General features: G+C 34.4%; 1 long non-coding RNA gene and 1 pseudogene across 1 annotated transcript; one reads left to right on the top strand and one right to left on the bottom strand.

Moving 5' to 3' along the window:
• The first annotated feature begins 280 nt into the window (after window positions 1-280).
• On the top strand, window positions 281-1,264 carry LOC120168905. Its single transcript, XR_005520619.1, has 3 exons — window positions 281-348; window positions 901-978; window positions 1,062-1,264. It is a non-coding gene; the product is annotated as an uncharacterized LOC120168905 (long non-coding RNA).
• A 5,605-nt stretch (window positions 1,265-6,869) lies between these two features.
• On the bottom strand, window positions 6,870-17,351 carry LOC120168912 (annotated as a pseudogene).
• Between the last annotated feature and the right edge of the window lie 368 nt (window positions 17,352-17,719).

The raw sequence follows: 17,719 nt of genomic DNA, 5'->3' as shown, positions 1-17,719 counted from the left end.
AAATAGCATCAAACTATTTATCACATGAATCGACCCGTTAATTGCTCTTTTGTCGCCCTCGTAGCTTCAAACATTTATGTATTTTATAAAAAAATAAAACTTATGATGCAATGACAAAATTCGATTAAAACAAAGTTTCGGTTGATATTATTAGGTTCAAGTTCGATCCTTTATCCAAAAGGGAGTTGGGCCTTGGTCCGACCCGTAAAATTCAAGTCGGGTTTAAAACCATATAGCCAATATATAATGATAAAAAAAAGCTAGGGTTTTATCTCCCTACCGTTCACATTTTCATACGAACCAAAGCTTTCAGCGGAAACAGCCGCTTACTGCAAAGAGAAAAAAATGGTTAGCTTCTTCCTCTCTTTTGAACTTCACCTCACTCCCTTGGATTTGATCTGACTGTTTACTTATTATTTCAATTCTCATACTTCTCGTTTGCATTCAGTTTTCTTTTAAGATTCGTTTGTTGCGTCACTGTAAACATTTGCATGTTTTTATTGCAATTCTCAGTTAATAAATCGAATAAATATCTTTCCATTGTTTTGTAACATTGATTTTGGCTGCTGATTATTTTTGGGTTATTCACAAAATTGTTTTAAGATTACTTTGCTTGTATACTTTTAAATATTGTTTTTCATATGATCGAAAAAAGGGAAATATAATTGCTGAAATGGAATGTTAGATCAAATGTTTGATTTGGTTGTGTTATGGTAGTTGTGAATTTTTAGTGGCTCTTATATATTTGCCTTACCATGATAATATCAGTAATTTCGTTATTTTGAATGTGTGAACTATCCTTCGTGTTAAATTTGGGTCAATATATTATTTTTAATGTGAAAATTCTTGTGCTTTTTAGACTCTAAACATTTGTCTTTGCTTAAACTTTTCTTCATACAGGCTAGAGGGCTGAAGAAACACTTGAAAAGGCTGAATGCCCCTAGGCATTGGATGCTCGACAAGCTTGGCGTTGTATTTGTATGTTATCTTTTACTTTTTATTGTATTTTTCCTTGATGTCATCATTTTCTGATTCTATGTTATTAAATTTTGACCATCCAGGCTCCAAAGCCATAATCTGGACCCACAAGTCGAGGGAATGCTTGCCGCTCATTCTAATCCTGCGAAACAGATTGAAGTATGCTTTGACATACAGAGAAGTGATTGCTATTCTTATGCAAAGGCATGTTATGGTTGATGGGAAGGTTAGGACAGATAAGACCTACCCTACAGGTTTTATGGGTATGTTGAACTTAACATTGTTTCTCAATTAAATTACTTGTATAATTTTAGCGTCGGATTTCTGCACGTTGTCAAAACCCTACACTAAAAGCAGTGTTACTCTAACTACATTTTTCTTGAAGTACTTGTGTTAGACATCTGAAGCATATTTGGATGTGTGCATGGGAATATGATCCTTTTAAGTACATGTAAAAAACTTGGAAATATTGAAGATACTCATGTTAGAAGCATACCCATGCTCAACATTCACAGTCTAGTCCAGTTCGAATTTTGTAGCTAAAATTGTTTTGCAATATTTTCCGTGGATCATTATTTTATCCTAGGTTTTGAATTGTGGTTACTACCTATAGCTTGTATTTCAATCTCACTGAAATTTATGGGTCTTAACCATCCCTTCATGCCATCACCGGTGATGAGACCAAGGTTTGCATGAATGGGACCCTAGTATGTTATGTTTCTTGTTACTATGCTCTATCTACGTATTTTATCCCATTGATTGTCTTCAAGACCCTACACTAAAAGGGTATTCCATATCTCAATACCTACGATGGACACACCATTCGGTACCCATACCCTTTGATCAAGGCTAATGATACCATCATGCTTGACTTGGAGAGCAACAAAATTGTTGATTTCATTAAGTTTGATGTCGGGAATGTTGTCATGGTCACTCGAGGAAGGATCAGGGGACGTGTTGGAGTGATTAAGAACAAAGAGAAACATAAGGGCGGCTTCGAGACAATCCATGTGTAAGATGCTGTTGGGCATGAGTTTGCAACTCGTATGGGAAATGTGTTCACAATTGGTAAAGGAACAAAGCCATGGGTTTCCCTTCCTAAGGGCAAGGGTATCAAGCTGTCGATCATCGAGGAAGCAAGGAAGAGGCTTTCTGCCAAGGCTGTTGCTTAAACCTATCTTATCTAAAGTTTGTCTAGAAAGAATTAGCTTGTTGAATGGATGCTCTGGTTGGCCCTCTGTTTTAACTTATGTAGGGTTTATGGATTTGTTTTTAGTTTTAATACTTATTTAGTTTGTGTTACATTTCAACTATCATTTATGCATTATTTTTCTTGCTAAAATATGTTGTTTTACTTGGATTTGAGTACTTTTTATCTTATAAATTAATCCCTTTTTAATCTAAAAAATAATCTAGGCATCTACTGACAATGGTTTAATGAATTAACTGTCATGTTAACCTTGGAAAGTATGTCTGTAACCCCTCAGATCGATATGGGTGACATAATTCGATCCGAGTGTCACATTAGGGCCATCGGAGCGACCCACTGTAAAAATATCGAAAATATTAAATTTTTAATAAAATGATTAAAATCATAAAACAATTTATTAATACAAAAGAAAAATTTATCAATATTCACAAATAAAATAAATATTTAACTCAGATATAAAAACTAAACACAAGCTACATGCCCTCTAGTCACATGCACCGTACTCTGTAAACAACGTCGGAAGAACTCCCTACTGAAGTCGAAAGCTGCACTGATTGGTTTCTTTTAACCTGAACTGGTGAGTAACAGATTGAGCTTTGGAAAGCTCAGTAATATAGAACAACCTATTGATACTACAAGAAATGCAGATAAATGAAAAGCCATAAAGTTTCTTGTTTAAACAGACATATACATGTTTTCGGGATAAACTGAGGTTCCACTGGTAGTTCATCGAGTAGAGGTTATGAAGATCTCAGTTCATAGGAAACATTCATAGTATCCAGTTTCAAAAGATCAAATAGGATATCTAGTGTGTTTCAATCAAAACAGTGAAAAGATATAAATCTTTTAAAACCATAGTGGAACCTTCCAACCAAACTTCATTATGTAGTTTTCTAGAACTACATCCATAAGGGCTTATCCTAAGCACACATCAGCCAACCTAAATCGTAAGGATTTACCAGATGAATCAGGGTTGTACCTCCATACTCCAGAATCCTACCTATATAGAAATCTAGTAAAAATCAGTTTTAGTCGTAAATCGTAATATCTGGATCATGATCCAATAATATGTCATAACCGTGATAATGAAATAAATTGTATAACTGATCTCCACATGTACACCATAAGTAGTCCCATGATTAATACAAGGGAATGCCTTGGGGCCTGAGAGCCTACCCAATGATCACCTTAAGTCCGTAAGGATTTACCAGCTTGATTAGAGTTGTACCTCCATACTCTAGTCTACCCAGATAATATCTCAATAAAACAGTTCGAGTATAACCAGTGAAAACAGAAAAACATAGTTCATAAACCAGTAATTTCCATGATTTTATATATCATGTTGACATGGTTCATAAACCAATACATCAATAATTTCATTGAAACTCATTTCAAAACATATAAAACTGTCATGTAGTACATGTGGAACACACTAGATGATTTAAATATTTTTCAGAAGCACATAATAGTTATTCGGAAAATGTGAAACTTATATACTTGATTGGATTCCAGGAACAGATTCCAGGAACGAAGTCCTATTAAAAGGAATTGATTATTAATGGAACTAATCAGACATTTAAAGTTGATACATTAGAATCCCACTATTATTCAGATGCATCCAGAACGTGTTCAAGAACCTTTATACTGAATAAATTATAGATTCAGATTTACGGAGAGTGATTTTATTACTCAAAGAATCTGGGGTATTCAGGATTATTATACATTGAATTAACATGATTTTAGTCTAATTGAACCAAATGAGGTATTCAAAATCCTATGCATCTGAGTTACTTGTGTGATCAGATATAACCAGAGTGATTTGAACTGATAAGGGAGAATGAAGGTTTAAGACATTTACAATCTGTGTCGATCTATCAAATTACTAAAATAACTCAAGCTGAACAACTCCCAGAACTAATGCATGTTGACCGGTTCATTCGTTGCCCTCCAGGGTATTCACTCTTTAATACAAAAAATTCTTGTCCATTTCTCACCTTCAGAATCATCGTTGAATAGATCTTAAGGAGACAAACATATATTCCTATCGTCTTTACTTCATTTCTACATTACAGCAATATCATAAATTGTTAACGTACTTAATTCGTGGTTACTAACCCTTAGGGATAATACATCATATAAGATCGGCGGTGTTTCCATACTTATCCAAGTTATTCACTTAATTCAAGGTCATCGGGGTACTTAATTCAATTAGTATATAGAGCTATCCTGGTCGCTTAGAAGTTTCCTGAGTAATTCATTCGTTTCTGCAAATTCAAATACATATAATATTTCTATTCCGTTTAACTTGGTCAAATAATAGTCATATTGGTATTTGAGGTTGATTTATTCATTTCGAAGCTTAAGGGCATTAGTCATTCCAGGTCTTGGAAATACTTTAGGCCCTTTTACACTTTAGGGCATTTCTATAAATCCAATATAGATCCGGAATTTAAATCGATGATTCTAAGGTTCAAGTGAATCCAAATATGAGCTCTTAGATCATCCCCATTATCATAGTCATCCATATTGCTTTTTACTCTATAAGGGTATTATTGTAATTTCATCCAATTATGTTAGTGAAATTATTTCGGGTAATTTAGGCTTGAAAGTATTTCAGTACAAGGGCATTTTTGTAATTTTACCCCTTGGGGCTATTTTAGGTAACATATTATCCAACTATTTTTGGTATTTAACCTTGAAAGAAATTAATCAAAATTTACGGATCTTGAAGTGAATTTATTCATTATTGAATCATCGAGCTTATTATTATTATATCTGATTGATTTCCCACTTTCTTAAGTGAGTCATATTCGGTTGCCGACTTTTTATAATATTAGGATCGAGTTTAGGAAGTGATCGTTACCGACATGGGACCAATTATACTCATCCACGTAGAAACCAATGCCAATATGTTCCATAAAGCATGAAACAGGTAATAATGTATTACCTTGGTTTTTGTGTCATACTAATCGACCATTTAAACTCCAATTGATCGCCCTCAAACTTGAATTCAATGTCCAAAAATTGTTCGAATACAAAGCAATTGAATTTATGCCAGAAACTGAACTCAATTGAAAAACTACATTGAATTCTGAAGGTAAAACATCGAAAAACAGCTTATCGGGTGCTAATTTGAAAAAACAGACTTCAGATTCGGACTCAGAACGTCGAAAAACATAAAATGAGACCCTTTCGAACAAATTGACTTTTTAATCAAAGTCAATGGTCAAAGTCAACATGTTGACTCGACCGATCCGATTTTGGAATTTTCCTTGTACCCAAAACAAACCTTACGTGAACCACGTGGCACGTGGGGGCACGTGCGACGACGACAAGGGCCATTCCGGCCGGCTGATTTCTCCAGCTGCTTCCAAACATCCAAAAACACCAATTTAATTCCAAAAAATCAACCAACCCATCCAAAATAATCGAAAATAAAAATAATTTACACTCGTCGACGACGAAGGGAATTCGACGGCATTGACGTGACCCACCGGTCGAGTTTTGAGCAGACGAAGGTGGGGAGTCCAACCATGGCGGCGGTGAGGCAAGAGAACAATTGTGGCGGCCGAAAAACTTGAAAAACCGAAAGGTTTACCGTCGAGCGTTCGAACCTTCTTTCACGACAGATGACACGGGGTTTCGATGGCCGGACGGGTGGGTTTTGGTCTGGTTGGCGAGGCGCAATTTATTTTGCTATTAAAAAAAATAGCAAAATTTGAGGTTGGGTCCCTAAATTTTTGTCAAGTTGCACCATAGCCCTCCTATTACAACATCTTACAATTTAACCCCTAAATGGGGTGTTACAATGTCCATTAACTAATATGTTCAGTTTACAAATTTTATAAACAATTTATACTTGTCAAAGAATACAATCCGTCTTACAGATGATTTATAGTAATGACCTGCAGAATTTATAAATAAATTATTCTGAACAAAAAACTATACACAAGTTGGAATTTATCAAATCTTATTTTGGTTTGATTCTAGTTTAATCAATATAAATTAGCTGAAACATTAATGTCAAAACACTTGTAAACCATGTAGTTCCATCAACATGAAATAAATCAACCATCTCCTTTCAATCACAAAATTGTAAATTAAGATGTTCTTTAAATTGCAGCTTAAGATTATTATAATATATTACATGAAGTGGATCAAGGGATAAAAATGCGATAAGATGTATAAAAATAGTTTAAGGGTAAAGTATAAAAATAGTTTGAGACTATAAGACGCTATTTTACAACTTTTAATAGTAGGGAACTCAACAAAACACCACCCTATAATCAAATGATCATTTTGTAAGTTTTAATAGTTAGAATACTCAACAAAACAATTCTCTATAGTCAAGGGACCATTTCTATACTTTACCCTTCATTTAAATACTGTTCTTCTATATTAAAAAAGCCGATAGATTTCGAGAAAAAGAAAATTCATCCTTTTCCCCCTTCCCAATAGGTAACACTATTTAGCCCTCCTTTTCTTCCTAGCAAACATAGTGTTAGGAGTCATAATTCGTGTTTTGTGTTAATTTTGTTAAGGGGTTCTCTGAGGAATCACTTATATGAGCCATTAGTTGAGCAGCATAAGAAAAACAAAGCTAAAAATTCAGTAAATATATGGGTCCAATCATCTTTACTACTACCATGCTTTCAACAAATCATACAAGTAGAGGCAGTTTTCAATTCATACCCAATGATTCAAGCATCATTAGGATTTGTCTATAATATAGAAGTTCCACTGACCTCCAATGAGATGGAATGTTCTAGAAAAAGTTACCATCATGGCCAAATACAGCAAAAAAAGAGTACTATTGTGTCTCAAAATTTCACCTCAGTTGTCCATGTACCTTGCACAGTAGGGTGTTTGGTTACATGCCTTGTCTTCAATTTTACCACCTTTCTTCCTAAAGCGTTTCTTAGCCTGGTTGCATGAAGGAGGATATCTTAAGGAGTCATATTCTTCATGCATGCCACCCGCTCGTTTTTGTTCTCTTACAAATTGGCAAGAGATTAGTTTTTAAATGGCTGAGGTGATTTTGAAGAAACAATACATGTTCAAAGAGTAACTTACTGTAAAAGGCCTTCAAATGTGGATAACGTCCACGAATGAGTTCGGTGACCAGCTCCAGTTGAGGGTTTTTCTCTTTAAAAGTTGGTAATTCTGACTCCATAAATGCCCTGGCATAATATTGTCAAAATTAGCATGACATAAGAGTAAATTTGATGAATTCAGCGTCAATTCGAAGGAGAGAATCCATATCTGTACATGTTTTGCGTAATGATTAATTATAACAGTTAACTTGAGACTACCATTGCATAGGAGTAGAATCCCATATATGTACATGCCTTGTCATTCAACTTACTTGAAAAGGAATCAGTCTTGTACCATTATGTCATTAGAAAATCATATAATAATGACTAAGAAATGCAGACCGTTAGATCTTACCATCCCCACAATTTTTGTTAAAAGTGTTGCTCTGTTTTCCTTTTTGTCCCAATATATTTCCATGGAACTGCAAACTTCAAATTTTCACCTGGAAGCATGCTTATTGTTGCATATTCATGCAGAGACAACACAAGTATTCTAATGTAATCCAAAGTGCTAAGAATTCAATGGTTGAAATATTAAAGACAACACTTCGTCTCAAAATAAAATCCATCATCATCTGTGACATTTTGCTTGATCTATGAAATACCATGACTTTGGTGAATAAATATCTAATCACTAGATTCAGATAATTAATAATTCAACTATCAAACCATCACTTTATGCTCGGATGAAAGTGACAAGACAAAGAATACCCCGGCATGATATAACAGTGTGGAAGTTGATTCATTCCTTATCTGGAAACTAGCCAGTTTATGCATTGTCGGAAGTTTTTTTTGACCAAATACTCGAAAGTTACCAATAGTTTAATTTATAAATAGATACGAGTCTCCAAAACATAAACATGGAAATCTTTGCACAACTCTTTGCCAAAAGACCAAGAGAACATTTGTAACCCCCTCAGACTGATGCGGTTAACCCGATCCGATCTGGAGTCACATTAGGGCCACTGGAGCGACCCACTGTAAAAATGGCAGAAATTTTAAAACTTTTATTAAAACATGTAACTTATAAAATGATTTATCAATATACAGAAATAAAACAGATTTTCAGACTCATATAAATCAAAATACAATTACATGCCCCATACAACACCGGAAGAACTCCTATACTGATGACGATAGTTGCACTGGTACAATTCTTTTAACCTGCAATGTTGAGTAATAGAGTGAGCTTCGAAAAGCTCAGTAATACAGAACTACCAGATGATGCTGAAGGTGCAGATACAAATAAACATATGTTTTCTTAATGATCCATATATTTACAGACCTTTATATTGAGCGGAGATCCTACTGATATTTCATGTTGTAACAGACAATGAGCTTTTAGTTCAAAGAAATATTTCGGATGTTTAGGTTCATGAGATTAAAATATGTTATCTAGTGTGTTCTCGTAAAACCAGTAAAAATATACAGATCTTTTAAAACATATATATATATATATATATATATATATATATATATATATATATATACCCCCATCCGTTCACATCATAAATATGTAGGTTCCCCAGAACCATACACCCAACCGCACATGCCATTTAGACCCTGAGCACAAAGCCGAGGAATCTGCAGATAATCTTTCTCCAACAATAAACCCCCATATAAAACATTTTTCCGTCGGTAAACGGAGATATTCTAAATCAAAAACATAATTCAGATCAGATATCAGAACAGAATCCATGTTAAGAATCAGAACAGATTTCAGATCAGATGTCAAAACAGAATTCAAATCAGAAATCAGATAAAATATTCATAAAGTAGGGAACACACTAGAGTTTTCAGATATTATTTAGAGATACAAGATAATCTTATCGGGCAAGAAACACAAATCTTCAGTTTATCGATAGAATACCGGAAATTAGAATCACTATTAGAAGGGTTTGTTAACTGAAAAAAATCATCAGTTATTCATAATATGCTTATCATGATCATCTTATTCAGATATTTATCGGAAGCTCTACGTAATCAGAAGGGTATTCAAAATCCGTTACATATAAGTTACTTATGTTTTCATACATGACCAGAGTGATTTGAGCTGATAAAGAATAACGAAGATTCAAGACCTTTACAATCTATGTCGATTGATCAGATTATCGAGCAACTCCAGATGAATGGATCCCAGAACTAATACTTGTCAACTTGTCAAAATTCATTAACATTACAGGGTATTTACTCTTTAATACCAAATATTCTTATCCATAGATCATCTTCCGAGTCATCACTGAACAGATCTTAAGGAGACGAATAGATATTCTAATGGTCTTTATTTCATTTCCATGTTTCAACTATATTAGGAAATGTTGACGTACTTGATTTGTGGTTCATAATACATAGGGATGATACATCATGTAAGTTCATCCTAGTTTTCAGGCTTTTTCCAGTCTCTTACTTAATCCTCAGTCCTTGAGGTTACCTAGTTCATTTAGCAGTCAAGTCTATTCCAACTACTTCGAAATTTTCCAGGGTAATTCCGGACGTTTCTGAATTTCGGGTACATATTGTACTTCATTTCAGTTTAGTTCGGTCTTCGTGGTTGATTTGTCGAACAAATATAAAATTATTAGTACTGAATGCGATCTAGAGTTGCTAAGCTGAATATTTCCAAAATTACCATCAAACTAAACTTGAGAAGACGAACACGCGTTCAAATAATATCTATGTCGTTCAGGTATTTACTTATGGTTATTTGGATTCTTTAATTAACCTAAGGCATTTACTTAGTATATGACATAAGGGTATTTTGGTAATTTTGGTGTTCAGTTTTATTCCATTCATTTCAGAGCTCGAGGATATCCAATCATTCTTGAGCTTGGTGGTATTCTTGGGTTATTTCCATTACATGGGTATTCTGGTCATTCTATAGATCCGATGTATTTCAATCACTTCCTTCCATCCTGTCTTATTATTTAATTTCAATTTATCATCTTCCAGTCCCTTCGAATAATTCTGATAAAGGAGCACCCTCCGATAAATTGTTCTTCAGGTATTTACTCATAACTCGAATATTTTCAGGTCAAGTGCCTTCTCAGGTTTAACAAACGAAATATCATGAATTGTTATGTACAAAGACATGATCTTAACAATTAAATACATACTTAATCGAGTTAAGTACAAATTCTCAAAGTACTTTCTCATTCAGGGTCAACTCGGACTATTTTACCTCTCAAGGGTATTTTCGTAATTTCCTAACTAGATAATTTCAATATTACCTCTTAACAAAAATAATTATAATTTAAAGATCCTATGGTCAATTACTTCCTTGAATACTCTCTGATCTTGAAACTATTCTCTTAACAGACTTCTAGTATCCTTCACACACACTCATAGGATTTAAAAACCGGATATCCATAATTTCTAAGTAAAACTAACATTTCTTATGCATATCAATATTTTTATCATATCAATGTCTGTAAAAACCTCTTATCCAACTTCCATATTCCAATCTTACCTTTTTATAACATAAGGGTATTTTCGTAATTTTACCCTACTGGAGTATTCTCATAATTTCTCATCCAAGTACCTTTGATAAAATAAATTATAAGTTATAGATCTAGATTGATTTCTTTATCACAAAGCACATAACTTGTAATTAATCCTATCAATCCCTCAATTTCTTATAAAAGTCATCTGAACCATAATCAATTGCTGAACCTTTTTACCGTATTCAGTTCGAGTGTAGAAATTAATCAACTCTACAAAAGTGATCAGCATTATCTTATTCATGCATTTACCAATATTCACATGTTCTATAAAGCATAAAGAGGTAGTAAAGTATTACCTCGATCTCCGTACAATACTGATCGAGCAATAAATTTCATTTGAACGCCCTCGATCTTGAAATCAACTTCTAATAATTTCTCAGATGCATATCAACAGAAATTACATCAAAATGGAGCTTAATTGAGATAAACGGATCGAATCAGATGATAAATCAATGAAAAACAGCTTACCGGGTTCAAATTTGGCTAAACGGACTTCGGATTCAGGACGTCGAAAGCATAAAACATGACTTTTCAAAAATTTAGAATTTTCGGTCAAAATCAAAGTCAACGGGTTTGACTGGCAATTTTGAGGCCTTCGGGCCTGAATTTCGAAAAATAGACTGCGGAATCGAATTTGGAATGTCGAAAAATGTCAGGATAAGTATATTCGGTCGAAGTCAAAGGTCGTTTAATGCCAGGTCAAAGCCAGTCAAAGTTTTGGTCAACTGAGCTCAACGGGTCAGGTCGGGTCGGGTTGGAATCGGTCTAACAGGTTCAAAACCGGTCATTTGTTCCTTCCCCACGCGCAGTGGCTGCGCGTGGGGGCGTGTGGGACCTTTTTCGGCAGCTTATAAATCACGTAAAAATTTCTAAAAATTATTTTAAGGCAATTTAAGACACTTACCAAGCTCGGTTCACAATTTTGAACGGCGGAGAGCTCGATTTCAACAAATCGAAAACTTTGACTGCTTCACCTCCTCACGCACCGCCGCCAACGGAGACAAAGGATGACATCGGTAGACTCGGAACAGCACAAGGAACACGATGGTGTGGGAGGTGCCGTAAACGGATTATCGGATAGTCGTGAATAGACGAAAAACCAAATGAAATCAAGTTATTACCGACGATACTTCCGATTGAAATTAACGAAGAACGGTGACGATTCATGACGAAATGTTTGATAGGTTTTGTTTCTCGGTTGAAAATGAACACGATGGTGGTTTCGGTTCACCGATCGGAGGTCGAACGACGAGTATATCGGAGTTGAAAGGAGGATTGAGGGGAAGGGGAAAACTGATGTTTTTTCTGCAAAAAAAACATACGGGAATGAGTGTTATAACTCATCCCAAAAGAAAAATGGCCAAATCATGAGTTTAGCCACTACATTTCCTGCACTTCTTAAAACGGTATGCAAACTTTGATATTTTACAATTTAATCCACCGTTTCTTTCAAAATACCAATTAAATTCACCACTTTAAAATTCCTAAAATTTAGCCCCTAAATTGGGGTGTTACAATTCTCACCTCCTTAAAAGAATTTTGTCCTCGAAATTCATTAATGTCACATAATTGCAGAAATAAAATTTCCATCAGTTCTTTCATATCTTTCATGTAGCTTTTACAGAAATACATATCCTCAACTAATTCTTAACCAGTTGAGTATACCTTCTTATCAGAACTCTCTCTCATTTCAATAAAAGAATCCAAACGAAAATTTCCTTGAGTAGTCAATTCAGTCTTGGTCACGAGAATAGGCTCATAAAGCGGTAGCATATCCCAATTTTATTTCCGAAGTCGGGTCATAATTTCTCAGATGAATAACTCTCATATGGCTCGTGAGGTACTTTACAACGTTTAGACAGATGTTACTAGTATTCCTTTTTGTACACGTATAGCCTTAACGGATAGAAACTTCAGTTTACTCGTTACAGATATGGACTCAGCCCTGAAGTTCCAGCTCAGAGAGGTACGATTGTAGTCTAAGGGCATGTACTGATCAGACATATTTTGACATTTGACCGGTCGATCTATCTTGAAAATTTTTGACTCAAACCATAGCTTTGATACTACTAAATATAACCCTCTCAGACCGGTGCGGGTAACCCGATCTGATCTGGAGTGTCACATTATGTCCACCGGAGCGACCCAATGTAAAAATTGCAGAAAATTTAAAACTTTTATTAAAACATGTAACTTATAAAATGATTTATCAGTATACATAAATAAAACAGATTTTCAGACTCATATATAAATCAAAATACAATTACATGCCCCCTAATCACATGTACCATTCTCTGGAAGCAACACCGGAAGAACTCTCATACTAATGACGATAGTTGCATTGATACAATTCTTTGAACCTGCAATGTTGAGTAATAGAGTGAGCTTCGGAAAGCTCAGTAATACAAAACTACCAGATGATGCTGAAGAACTTGCAGATACAAATAAACATATATTTTCTTAATGATCCATACATTTACAAGCCTTTATATTGAGCGGAGATCCTACTGATATTTCAGGTGGTAACGGACAATCAACTTTTAGTTCATAGAAATATTTCTGATGTTTAGGTTCATGAGATCAGAATATGTTATCTAGTGTGTTCCCATAAAACCAGTAAAAAGATACAGATCTTTTAAAACATATATATATATATATACCCCTATTCGTTCACATCATAAATGTGCAGGTTCCCCAGAACCATACACACAACCACACATGCCATTTAGACCTTGAGCACAAAGCCGAGGAGTCTGTAGATAATCTTCCTCCAATAATAAACCCCAATATAAAACATTTCTCCGTCGATAAACAGAGATATTCGAAATCAAAACATAATTCAAATTAGATATCAGAACAAAATCCAGGTTCGGAATTAGAACAGATTTCAGATCAGATGTAAAAACAGAATTCAAATCAAAATCAGATAAAATATTCATATAAGTAGGGAACACACTAGAGTTTTCAGATATTATTTAGAGATACATGATAATCTTATCGGGCAGAGAAACACAAATCTTCAGTTTACCGATATAATCCCGAAAATTAGAATCACTATTAGAAGAGTTTGTTAACTAAAAAAATATCAGTTATTCATAATATGCTTATCATGATCATCTTATTCGGACATTTATTGGAAGCTCTACGTAAAACAGAAGGGTATTCAAAATCCTTTACATATGAGTTACTTATGTTTTCATACATGACCAGAGTGATTTGAGCTGATAAAGTATAACGAAGATTCATGACCTTTACAATCTATGTCGATTGATCAGATTATCGAACAACTCCAGATGAATGTCTCCCAAAACTAATACTTGTCAACTTGTCAAATTCATTAACATTACAGGGTATTTACTCTTTAATATCAAATATTCTTATCCATAGATCATCTTCTGAGTCATCACTGAACAGATCTTAAGGAGACGAATAGATATTCTAATGGTCTTTATTTCATTTTCATGTTTCAACTATATCAGGAAATGCTGACGTACTTGATTTGTGGTTCATAATCCATAGGGATGATACATCACGTAAGTTCATCCTAGTTTTCAGGCTTATTCCAATCTCTTACTTAATCCTCAGTCCTTGAGGCTACCTAGTTCATTTAGCAGTTAAGTCTATTCTAACTAATTCAGAATTTTCCAGAGTAATTCCGGACGTTTCTGAATTTCGGGTATATATTGTACTTCATTTCAGTTTAGTTCGGGTTTCGTGGTTGATTTGTCAAAACAAATATAAAATTCTTAGTACTAAATGCGATCTAGAGTTACTGAGCTGAATATTTCTAAAATTACCATCAAACCAAACTTGAGAAGACGAACACGCGTTCAAATAATATTTATATCGTTCAGGTACTGACATATCATTAAGGTTGGTCGGCTCACTTAAGTTGTGTTTCATAACTTTTAAAGGTAGTGCAATATCTATGCTTATTTGGATTCTTTAATTAATCCAAGGCATTTACTTAGTATAGGCCATAAAGGTATTTTGGTAATTTTGGTGTTCAGTTTTATTCTATTCATTTCAGAGCTCGAGGATATCCAATCATTCTTGAGCTTGGTGGTATTCTTGGGTTATTTCTATTACATGGGTATTCTGGTCATTCTACAGATCCGATGTATTTCAATCATTTCCTTCCATCCTGTCTTATTATTTAATTTCAATTTATCATCTATTCCAGTCCTTTCGAATAATTATGATAAAGGAGCACCCTCCAATAAATTGTTCTTTAGGTATTTACTCATAACTCGAATATTTTCGGGTCAAGTGCCTTCTCAGGTTTAACAAACGGAATATCATGAATTTTTATGTACAAAGACATGATCTTAACAATTAAATACATACTTAATTGAGTTAAGTACAAAACCTAAAAGTACTTTCTCAATAAGGGTAAACTCGGAATATTTTACCTCTCAGGGGTATTTTCGTAATTTCCTAACTAGATAATTTCGATATTACCTTTTAACAAAAATAATTATAATTTAAAGATCCTATTGTCAATTTCTTCCTTGAACACTGTCTGATCTTGAAATAATTCTCTTAAGGGACTTCTAGTATCCTTCACACACACTTATAGGATTTAAAAATCGGGTATCTATAATTTCTAAGTAAAACTAACATTTCTTATGCACATCAATATTTTTATCAGATCAATATGTCTGTAAAAACCTCTTATCCAACTTCCATAGTTCAATCTTGTCTTTTTATAACATAATGATATTTTTGTAATTTTACTCTACCAGAGTATTCTCATAATTTCTCATCCAAGTACATTTGATAAAATAAATTATAAGTTATAGATCCAGGTTGATTTCTTTATCACAAAGCACATAACTTGTAATTAATCCTAACAATCCCTCAATTTCTTATAAAAGTCATCTGAACCATAATCAATTACTGAACCTTTTTACCGTATTCAGTTCGAGTGTAGAAATTAATCAACTCTACAAAAGTGATCAACATTATCTTATTCATGCATTTACCAATATTCACATGTTCCATAGAGCATAAAGAGATAGCAAAGTATTACCTCGATCTCCGTGCAATACTGATCGACCAATAAATTTCATTTGAACGACCTCGATCTTGAAATCAACTTTCAATAATTCCTGAGATGCATATCAACAGAAATTACATAAAAACGGAGCTTAATTGAGATAAACAGATCGAATCGGATGATAAATCAGTGAAAACAGCTTACCAGGTTCGAATTTGGCGAAACGGACTTCGGATTCGGATTCAGGACGTCGAAACCATAAAATATGACTTTTCAAAAATTTGGAATTTTCGGTCAAAATCAAAGTCAACGGGTTTGAATGGCAATTTCGAGGCCTTCGGGTCTGAATTTCAAAAAACGAACTGCAGAATCAGATTTAAAACGTCATGATATGTATATTCGGTCGAAGTCAAAGGTCGTTTAATGGCCGGTCAAAACCGGTCAAAGTTTTGGTCAACTAAGGCCAACGGTCAACGGGTCAGGTTAACGGGTCAGGTCGGGTCGAGTCGGGTTGGAACCGGTCAAACAGGTTCAAAACCAATCAAACCGATATTTTTTTCCTTCCCACGCGCAGTGGCGACGCGTGGGACCTCTTCCGATAGCCTGTAAATCAAGTAAAAAATTCTAAAAATTATTTTAAGGCATTTTAAGACACTTACCAAGCTCGGTTCACAATTTTGAACGACGGAGAGCTCGATTTTAACAAATCGAAAACTTTGACCGCTTTACCTCCCCACACGCCGCCGCCGACGGAGACAAAGGATGACACCGGCAGACTTGGAACAGCACAAGAAACACGATGGTGCGGGAGGTGTCGTAAACGGATCATCGGATCGTCGTGAATCGACGAAAAACCAACTGAAATCAAGTTATTACCGACGATACTTTCGACTGAAATTAACGACGTACGACGACGATTCACGACGAAAGGTTTGAGGGGTTTTGTTCCTCGGTCGACAACGAACACAATGGTGGTTTCGATTTGCCGATCGGAGGTCGGACGGTGAGTAGATCAGAGTTGAAAGGAAAGTTGAGTGGAAGGGAAAAACTGATGTTTTTTCTGCAGAAAAACATGCGGGAATGAGTGTTATAATTCATCCCAAAAGAAAAATGGTCAAATCATGAGTTTAGCCACTAAATTTCTTGTACTTCTTAAAACGGTCTGCAAACTTTGAAATTTTACAATTTAATCTACCGTTTTTTTCAAAATACCAATTAAATTCACCACTTTAAAATTCTTAAAATTTAACCCCTAAATTAGGTGTTACAACATTTAACAAAAAGGCGTCTGCTTTGTTAAGCAAACAAAAACAAGAATAACACATCACAGTGCTGAAAATACAAAAGATACGTGCAACACACGGAAATTCCATTTCACTCTAGAAATGTCAAGCTAATGTTTCAAAACAATATCAACCAGCAAGTTAAGATTGTACCGAAGAGGTTTATGTAAATGTTAACAAGTGGGAAAAAGAAATGTTAAAATCATACCTGATGCCCCTACTAATCCCTCCCCAATCACAATAGCTTACAATCAGCTTTTTAAATTGCCAAACTCCCTTCAATGCCATCTGCATTTAAAAAAAAAAATCAACTAATTATATGTTTAACCTATTTTTTCTAATAGCAATACAGAAAACAAATGAATTACGCCCTTTTTTCCCAAGTTATTTCCACAAAATCTAGGCTAATGCCAAGAAAAATACAAAAGAAATGAATCCACACAAGTCCACCCCAATTAGGGTGAGCAAAGCTCAACTGACAAAACAATTTGAATTTTTTACTCCACTCAACTCTAACAAACTCAACTCCAATTGATTTGAAATTTTATAAACTCAAATAGACTTGAAAAAAGTTTAAATCAATTTTGAATTATAAAATAAGACTCGAATAACTCAAAATTTTTAATAATTAATGAAATGTTTTTCAAGTTCGAGTC

Source organism: Hibiscus syriacus, unplaced genomic scaffold (assembly GCF_006381635.1).
Source record: "Hibiscus syriacus cultivar Baekdansim isolate YM2019G1 unplaced genomic scaffold, ASM638163v2 tig00111741_pilon, whole genome shotgun sequence".
NCBI classification, from domain to species: Eukaryota; Viridiplantae; Streptophyta; class Magnoliopsida; order Malvales; family Malvaceae; genus Hibiscus; species Hibiscus syriacus.
Note: the sequence above shows the minus strand (reverse complement) of the source record. Positions and strands in the feature narration are given on the sequence as shown.